A 9,591-nucleotide genomic window follows, 5' to 3' on the forward strand; every position below is an offset into this window, starting at 1 on the left:
CTTAATTGGACCCAAGTAAAACACGGAGGCTTTTTGAACCTTTTTCTTGTTTCTGAAGGCCTTGATTCAAAGCCTTCTCAAAGCCATGCAGTAAATTCAACGCTTTATGGGATCACCTGGAGTATCACATATCAGACCAAAGAGGCTGTGTCACAGTTTACTTATTTTCCACAGCCTTTAGACAATTCTCCTTCACAAGGATAGAGGTCTAGTGACTTAAATGAATCAAGTTTAACAATCAATCCATTACTTTGGTTTCTGATGTAGACTAGCACTGATATCCAATGGTTTCATCACTTAACCCACTGCCGTGCCCACTGTCACTGTAGACACTTTTCTGTCATCCATACATTTTTAGAGATATGGTGCACTCCAGAACTGGTGTACAAACTGGGTTAAGGGGAAACTGTAGCAGAAATTTAATGTTAGCTTCAGAGTTGAATCATAGAATACCTATATTCCTGAATCTTATTCTGCTAATGTTGTTTGAGAAGAGTTTAACCAACTCCTGCTGCTCAGATAGAAGTCAATCAGCTGCTCACTGAATGACAGCAGCTTCTAGCTACATCTAGGACTTTGATGAGGCTGCATCATCTGCTTCAGAACCTACTTCAGTAAATATAACTGCTTTGTTTGTCTCCTGTCTCCTAATTTGCTTCAAAGTGACACATTTTACTGAGTAGATCAATCATAGTAGATCAAGAAGGCAGCAGACACAAAGAAATAAAAAGTTTTAGGTTATTCAAGAGTTATAGCTTTGTTTTGAAACCCAAATATTTACCACCAAAAGGGAGAAGGCAGAAAAAACCTAATGAGGTCACTGTTCCCAAGAGATCAGAGTTCTCCTCCCTTTCAAACTCCAATCAACAAAGGCAGAGGGTAAACTTTTGTCTCATAGAAGCAATTGACCACCAAAGTTTGGGAATCAGTTCACACTCACACATGGGATACATACACATGGACAGGTAAAGACAGGCAGGTGCTTCTGCCTGCAGTGACCCTGAAGTGGGTACAGGCACTTCTGCATTGCTTCAACAGCATTTATGAGCCCTGACACATTTATCTGGACCTGCAAGATGTGTGCTGGCACACAGACGTGTCCTACATAGGCAAAGGGATTGCTGGATCTGATAACACTGGGCAGGACTTTGCCCTGTACACGTCTTCATGCCCTAAACATCCTCCAAGGGATTTAGACTCAAGTTTTGCATATTCAGAATGTAGCCCTACTTGTAATTAAGCCCTTGGTGACTTTTGGAAAGTCTCTTCAGGCTCTTCAGTCTTAGCCTCTCTTGCTGTGCAGGGCAGCAGCTATGGCCTTAAAAACCCTGTCTTTTCAAGGTCTGAGACAAGGAAGTAAGACTGATGTCTCAAGTCTGCACAGATCAAATTCAGAATGCATGGTTGCTTCATACACAGCATTATACCTTGCATCACCTCCATTAGGATGCAGTTCCACTCTGAGTGAAGCAAAACATTTTTAAACACTTGATGGACCTCTAGACTTTGTGGAAGTTCCACATTGGCAAAAGTTTTCTTCAAGGCTGCACTGGTTAACAAGGGTGACCCCTCTTACTCTGTGGAGCAGTATAGGGCTGTTTTCCACAGCAGCAGGGTCAGCTACAGCAACCTTCACGTCCAGCTGCTCATACCAGTTCCTAAATCATCCTTCCAAATTGCACTGTGATAATTTAGGGATTGCTGGCACTGTGGACTGGTTCAGGGAGCCGGTTGGTTATTTTTCATCTGGATGTGATAAACCTTGCATTCAGAGCACATCTGCAGAAATGCATTAGTACAAGCAAGGTAGTTACAAACAAAATGAAACCAATTCAACTTTTCCATCAAGAAAAAAGCCCAGAAAGTAATCACACTGGTGTTGATTGTCCACATAAAAAAAGCAGCTATGGTGATCTGGAGCTTCCTAGTCCACTGAAGAAGACAGAGAAATGCTAAGATAAGATCACAGATCCTCCTGTGAGCTCATCATGTCTGAGTTTTCCTGCATTTATGACAGCTTTTGTGGCTTCTGATGGAAGAGGCCTTCACCAGAAGGAGAGGGAAGGAAAAAGGAAAAAAAAAAGAGATGGCAACATTTTGTTACCTGACATTAAGGTATCCACATTTGGCACGTACAATAGCTGAGACAAAAGCAATTCCCTCCTTCAGGCTGAAACATGAGCTTGATCAAGTAGGTGTACAAAGCAGGGTTAACTTGCATTTATTGACCACAAATTCATTGTCTCCCTTACTTCACTGTACTTTGGGCTGGAGTGTTTCCATGACTCTGGAAGGCAGTTGGGTGCAGCAGCTGCTCTAAGTGTTTGGGATCAGGTGATCCACATGCCCACCCATGCTTAGGGGAGAAGGAAAACCTCACCACTGTCAGGCTCCCTAGTGCATTCTGGTTGGAAAAGAACTGCTACAGTTCAGCAAGAGCCAGGAGGCTCTTGGTGCTATGCTTCTTTCCCAGCCTGTACATCTCCAGTGTGTCACTTTGCACTGGCATGACAACAGCAAACATCTGGCCAGATGTTAAAAAAGTATTGCCAAAGGTGCTCAGGGTGGACCCACTTTAGTCAAAATGATTCAAATCAATCTTAATCATATTTAGGAATCAGCAAGCAGGAAATGTTGGTTTGAAGCCACAAATTTTATCTGTTTCTAAGAGAAGGCAAGTCAGACTCACCTGTTTACTGGTATCTGAACACAGCTCATTGTTATGGTTCCTCTCTCAGCAAAAAAAGGAGAAAAGTGATGTGTATTTAAGCAATTTTACAGCTGATATTGATCAGAAATCTGAATGTGTCCAGGGTGTTTTCTACTTATGCTATTTTAACTTCCTGTTGCTAGTGTATGCACCCTTGAACAATAAAAAAAATGCAATTTAAAATGCAAGGAAAATAGAAATAAAATTATGTCTTTAAGTGCTAAATTAAACTACCAAACATGAAGTCAAAAAAGGTTTCTGCATTTTGGAATGCAGAAAAGCACTCAAGACCAAAAACAACTGTAGGACAACTGTTCTTACACAGGTACTGAACTGAGTCAACTGTTGAAATGAATAAGCAGTTGGAGACCAAAAGCCTGCTCTGAAGACAAATTCAAGACTCCTGAGATGTTGCAAGCTCAGAGAAGTCTTTCTTACTGAGCTAATCCAGTTTGTCCTTTCACTATGAGCCAGAGAGGTAGAGGATAAAAAATCTGCTACACATTAGGCCAGATTAATTACTTTTTACAAAAAGTCTGAACCACCTCACCATAAGCAATGCTGGTTGCTTATATTTTAAAAGTCCCTCAAATTTTATGCCATGCTTTCCATCACTTCAGAATTTCAGCAAATCCTCATAGTTCTGATATTTTTGTTTCACAGCAAAGAAAGGGCTTAAATTGGACTTGATGATTCTAAGAGTCTTTCCCAACCTAAATGATTCTATGAAATATTTACTTACCTACATGAATAAACTGTAAGTGAAAATTTGCACTAAACAATCCCTTTAGCATTCCACAAATTGCCTGAACGGGCAATGAGTGCAGTGTCCCACAGGTGATTTGGGGAAGAAACCAGCAATACTCTAGCCAGGTTAAATCTGAAGTCTCTCAGCAGCAAGGGGGAGGTTAATAAGTAAAATAGAATTAGGGGAAGTGTTTTCAAAGAATGACGCAGAAACTCTTAAAACAACAATTCTGGGGAAGAGAGGCATTTCATTCCAATGACTAGTCTCAGCTGAGGTGTGGAGTTATTTCAGTATTTGCAAGTGAGGCGTTAGTGGTTTAAGGGAGAGTCAGTACTCTTCAGCATCATTATATGTGGCAAAAACAGTGAGAAATAACACACAATCAAATCCCACATTTAAGAACTGCTGTGTTGGGTAGGAGCAAGTTATGAGAGAAACACTCCCAGTTGGCTTTTCACTGCCACCAAGACCCTAGAAGCAGCCAAACATATCTCCTCTGTGAGGAAGACAAGTAGCTGCAGAGCTGTCTTGTACACTTCCTGCCATATATTTGCTATGTGCTATATGCTAAGGTACGGTGGTGTCCCCAGTAGAAGACTCGAAGTAGGGTGGATGTATAGCATGAATAATTTAATAGATAATCTTGATATAAAAGAAGTAGATGCTGGTCATCATGAGTCTGCATCTCTCATCAACTCCCATCAATTTCTCATATCCTAGAAACCACAGACCACTTTCTCTGGATAAAGGCCAAGACAGGATACAATTTCTTGCTGACATTAACATACACACAGTATTTTGTTAGAAATATAATCTTTGTGACTTCAGTTCTAGAAGAAGCCATGAGTTCATCAGTCTCACACTGCAGTGGCCTGGAGCAATTTACATAAATTATGAGTGAACCTTGCAGAACCTCAGAGGATAGAGCTGTTAATGGTGGCTTTGGCCCAGACAGCAGAGGCCAAGGAAGTGTTCATTAATGAAGTTTGATGCTGGCACTGAGTCCCTCAACACAATGAGGCATAAAACAGCAGGTAGCTTTGCACCTCCTTTCTTTACAAGAAGACAGAAAGAAAGCTCTTCAGAATCCTAATTCAAGCAGGTAACTGCATCTTCCTGTTTCGAAATGTTTCTGGACAAATCCAGTTGAAGATGTCCCTGCTCTTGAAGAAGGGTTGAACTAGATGACCTTTAAAAGGTCCTATCCAGCACTAACTATTCCATGAAATAAAATAGGAGTTTTTAATTTTTTTCTAGTTTTCCCTTCCACAAGGTGTTTTGGGAGTTAATGGGAGCATGGACTCAGTTCAGTTTAGTTCAGTTCTTTCCTCTGAAGTACATGAATATGAATAATTTGTTTTATTTAGTGTTATATTTTAGTTTAATGGCTTGAAAAACATGTTTTGGTAGGAAAAAATGCTGTCAAGCAAGGGGAATATCAGCTCTCTAGGTTTCTGTCCATGAAATCTTGCATGCTGAACTCAGACCCAGAGATCAGCACTATACTGGCGCTGAACTACTGTGGTTCTCCACAGACAGTAGAAAGCCTGAGTTTCTTTTCCAGGAGTCTCCAAATGGCTCTCACATATTGGAGCTGGCCTCACAAAGTGGCAGTTAAGGCAGTGGAAGTACAGAAAGTGCCATGCAATTTTCACAGGAGAAAGCTGGAACACAGAGGGGACAGAGGGGTCAGAAGCACCTCAGAATGAGTTAGGTGATTATTCTGAATTGCAGAGATCTTTGTAAACACACGTGTGACCACACTGTTGTTTTACCAGAATTACAGCTTGTGGAGGCTCCAGAGCCAAAAGCTACCATGGTGTGGAAGGAGCCTCCAGGGTGTAAGATTTTCCTCCATTTTAAATTAATAGGAAGGGCTTTTCCCATAGTGATTGCACCTCCATTTTGCTGTACCCCAGTTTATATAACCAGTTAGGTTGTTGGCTGTCCCTCCCCTTTTTACCTTGTATGTCCCTTCCCTAGAAAGTTCTCCCTTCCCTGTTCCCCTGTTGGCCCCAGTTTGGTGCAATCCTACACCAAACACTACAACAGTTCCTGTTCCTAACTGGGACAGGAGTTGAAAAATAGGTGTTTGGCCAATCTGCCCAGGCAATAGGCATGCAATCAAAACAAGCTTGTTTTCTTCAGCAGTTCTGGGTAGTGCTATCTTTCTCCTTACTTTTGAGGGTAACTCAGAGGAGATTTGACCACATTTAGCAGCTCCAGTTTAAAAGCAAGTCTGACCCACTGAAGCACAATGCCTCACTATCAGTTCCAGCAAACCATTTTTTCCTCTGTTTCAAGGAGTCTTTACAACAGTTTTCACAGGTATTACGTGGTACCAGACAGGAGCCACCCCTGAAGTACTCAGTGAGTGCCAGCTCCATCACCCAGATAAAGTATACGCCAGCAACTATCCCTTAGAGCTCTATTAAACAGGAGTCTCCCCACTCACCTGCATACAGCTTCCAGGACAGCCAGAAGAAAACAGCAGGAATACAATAATCACTCCAGAATTACATGAGCCATATCCATTCCTGCCTCTGCACAGCACAGAGGCCTGCAAGAGCCCAGAATTCACCTCAATCCTCCTGAACTGCCTGCTACCACTACCCAGAAACATGACTTGGAAAAACAAGCAGTCCATGCTCTCAGCTTGGAGGAACCATTGTTTAATTTAGGAATTAGTCACTGTGGGAAGCAAGGGGTTGCTGAGCCAACAGGAGTGCCAGCTGCACTCTCAGCTTTACAGCTGCAAGCATCACTCTTGCTCATTCCACTCTGCTAGCAAGATTGAGAGATAAAGGTTCTTTTCTTTGCTCAACACTCAAGACAGCCTTAAGAGCCACACTATCAGCAGAAAATCAGCCCTGTGCAGCCAATATTGCAAGATTTCTGGTGATACAATCTGAAAGCAGGAAGGAGACTGATGTAGCTTTAACAGTCTGCTACAGTTTCCATACAAGCATAGATCTGAAGAGCCATCATCAGAACCAGTGGATTTCCACAGTATCAGCTCAGACTGATCTTGTAAGGTCATCTTTGAATTCTCCCTGGCTTTCCTAAAATGAACACCATTTAAGGCCTGGAGAAGGATGTTACTTCCAAGACAAAGAAAACACTTTATGTTAGAAAGAAAGAAAGAAAATATCTGTCATGTTAGCTGTCATGCACCCAAATAGAGCAGATAAGCACTGCTGTACTTCAAAATCTTCACCGAAAAGAAAGGTGACTAGGAAGAACATCCCCATTTAAAACTGTCAATGTAGCTTGCAAGCTCAGGCAGAGACTGTTTTGGCATGAGCTTGAGTAGCATCTGCTATACAGAAGCTCAGGGGCCAAGTCCAGACAAAAACTATAAACCAAAGCAAAGAGTAAAACTGCCAATGAGTCCAGCTCTTGCTTCTTTCTGTACAAGTGCATTTTTTCCTACGGCCTGAAAGCTCCACTTTGCACTGGGCAAAACCATATGCCCTGGGAACATTACAGATTCAGAAAGATCCTCTTATCAAGAAGATAACTTGCCTTCTGTTCCTGTAGTGGTACTGCTTAACTGCATAATGCAGCAGTAGTGGTCTTCCACATCAGTGCTCTCCCCAGTACCACTCCAGCCACAAACCACTTCAGCCTCTCGGTATCCAAAAGGAACAAGAAATGGCTCCTCTCCAAACAAGCACTGCAGCACTAAAAGAGTTGTTCTTGCAGCACATTTTACAGGAAAGTTTGACCCTCATCTATACTGCTAGGTAATTCTACCTTTAGGGAGAGCACTTAAAACCCAGCTCTCGGGTTAAGCACTCTGCTCCACAACTGTTTATGCTAGGAAAGTGTTATCACTTCTCAGGGCTCTCTAGGCTCAATGTGCCTAAGCTGCTGCTGCAAATAATCATAGAATTATAGAATGGTTTGGGTTGGAAGGGACCTTAAAAGTCATCTCATTCCAACCCCCTTGCCACGTCCCTTAGTGACTCCAAAGCTAAGGTACCAGACCTAATATCAGCCAGCCATGTCCCCAGTCACCTGATGGCTGTACCCATCTCCCTGTACAGTTATTGTCACCCTCCATGAGCCACTCCACCCTCTGTTGGTTTATCCTCACCATGCCTGAATTTTTAATGTGGTACCCAGGGTAGACAGAAGAAGCTGAACCAGACTTGGCCCTGTGAAAAATGATGTTCACTAGCCTGATAAATTTCAAAAGGTTTCATATAAACAAAAAGACAGTAGGAGACAAAGATAATAAAGCAAAGGGTTAAAACAGCCAGGTGCTTGGCTCTCTGCCAAGAGCACGCCTGGTGCTTTGGAAACGCCCTTTATATACCATTCCTGCCACATGGATTTGCGCATATTCAAACTTTACCACAAACTGTTCTGCATGGCTATTCCTCAGGTCTGCCTTCTTAGAGCATGTGCATTTGACTTTAATTTCTCTTTTATCATCTTTGTTATTTGGGCTTGGTTTCTTTCTTCTACAGGCAGTGAGTGTTGATAGTGAAGTTGAGTAGCCTAGGCCCCATTCATCTGTTCACTGGATGTTATCTCCCTTGTCCAGGTAAGACCTAACCCTAACGTCCAAAATTCTTCTTGACCTATGCCTAAATCCTAGCTAATAGCAGGAGAAAAAAGGAAAAGACATAGCAAAAGCTATTCTAACATTATACATAAAACATTCATCTTAATACTTGCAAAAAGCCAATATCACAATATGCATTTATAACAGCCCCACTCACACAGCAGGAAAGCTCAGAATCCTAGGACAGAGACCCAGGTACAGGGAGAACCCACCCTTCTCCCCAACCTGCTGCTCCCTCCTTTGGAAGGGAGACGTTTGCTTCAAGGCTGAGCGAACAGCTTTGAGTTCCTGACTTTGAGCACTGCTTCATGCACCGGCACGAAGGGCCGCAGGAAAGGGATGAGCAGTAACAGAACAGCGGGGATTCGGCAGGAGCAGTGCAGCCGTTTGCTGCGAGGGACCGAGTGGGGCTGCCGGGTTCTGCAAGGAGCCGGGGCCGCAAAGCGCTGTTGCCACCTGCTGGCACCAACACAGAGCAAAACCAGGTTGGCTTCCAAAAGCTCTTATCTGCCCCAGAGACACCAGTGTCCCCTGACAGCTACACCAGCCCACATTTGAACCCCTCTGTCTCTTGTGCTCCTGAGCCAGCTTTAGCAATTTCAGAAGGAATTGCCATGCTAACCCCACATGACAATCACCCTTACAAAAGACTTACCCTAAGCTGACTAATTGCTGCTCCTGTGTGTATGTTCAGAGTTGGCACATTAATTAAGATGCACTTTTTTTGGTAAGACTTCTGCCTTTTGGCTTCATGTAGACAGTGGCTGAATTAATGACTGTTCACGTGACAATAGGTGTCTTTGAGGCACCACAGACAAATGAACATTAAATAACATACACAGCAAGTCAGACAGTTCACCCTTTGGTCCTTGCTACAGTGGAACCAGAGCAGAACTTCATCCTCCTTCCTTTCCTGCTTCACATGCAGCTTTGATTTCTCTGTCTGTTCATAGATCTCCTAAGTAAAGGTGTCTTGCTGGAATAAGGTTATGAGACAAGGTGGTCTGATTTTGTGGGGCTAGAAGGCTGGTCCTGCAGGTATCAACTCAAAGCTACAGCAACCCAAGGATCCTACAGGCAAGAGCTCTGTGAGGTACAGTTGTTTTAAATACAAAACCAGAATTTCATTGCAGGATTTCATACTCTATCTATTTGATGTTTTCATTCAAGTACCTCAAAGTGCTGGTTGATTTGATCAGGGGCAAGGAAACAGAAGGAAGGGAGATACATGGGGAAGGCAATGCAGGAGGGAAGAGGAATGTGGGGGAGCTGCTGGCTGCTGCCCAGATCCGTGTGTTTATGCAGAGACACTTCCCAGGGCTGCTCCTCTTGCTATATCTCACCTGTGCTTCAGAGCAACAACAGCTCACCATTACACGCAGCAGGTTGTGATAAAGGCGTTGTGTGTCAGCGCCAGGGAAATGCTGTGCCTAGTTTGTTCAATTCAGGGAAGAAATGCAGGACCGGCTGCCTGGGAAGAGGCTGAGAAAATGGTTTTGTTTTTTTTTCTTCCTTTGAAAAACGTGAGTCAGCCACTAACATTACAGCACGTGAAGGAAA

Source organism: Parus major, chromosome 9, assembly GCF_001522545.3.
Source record: "Parus major isolate Abel chromosome 9, Parus_major1.1, whole genome shotgun sequence".
Taxonomy (NCBI): domain Eukaryota; kingdom Metazoa; phylum Chordata; class Aves; order Passeriformes; family Paridae; genus Parus; species Parus major.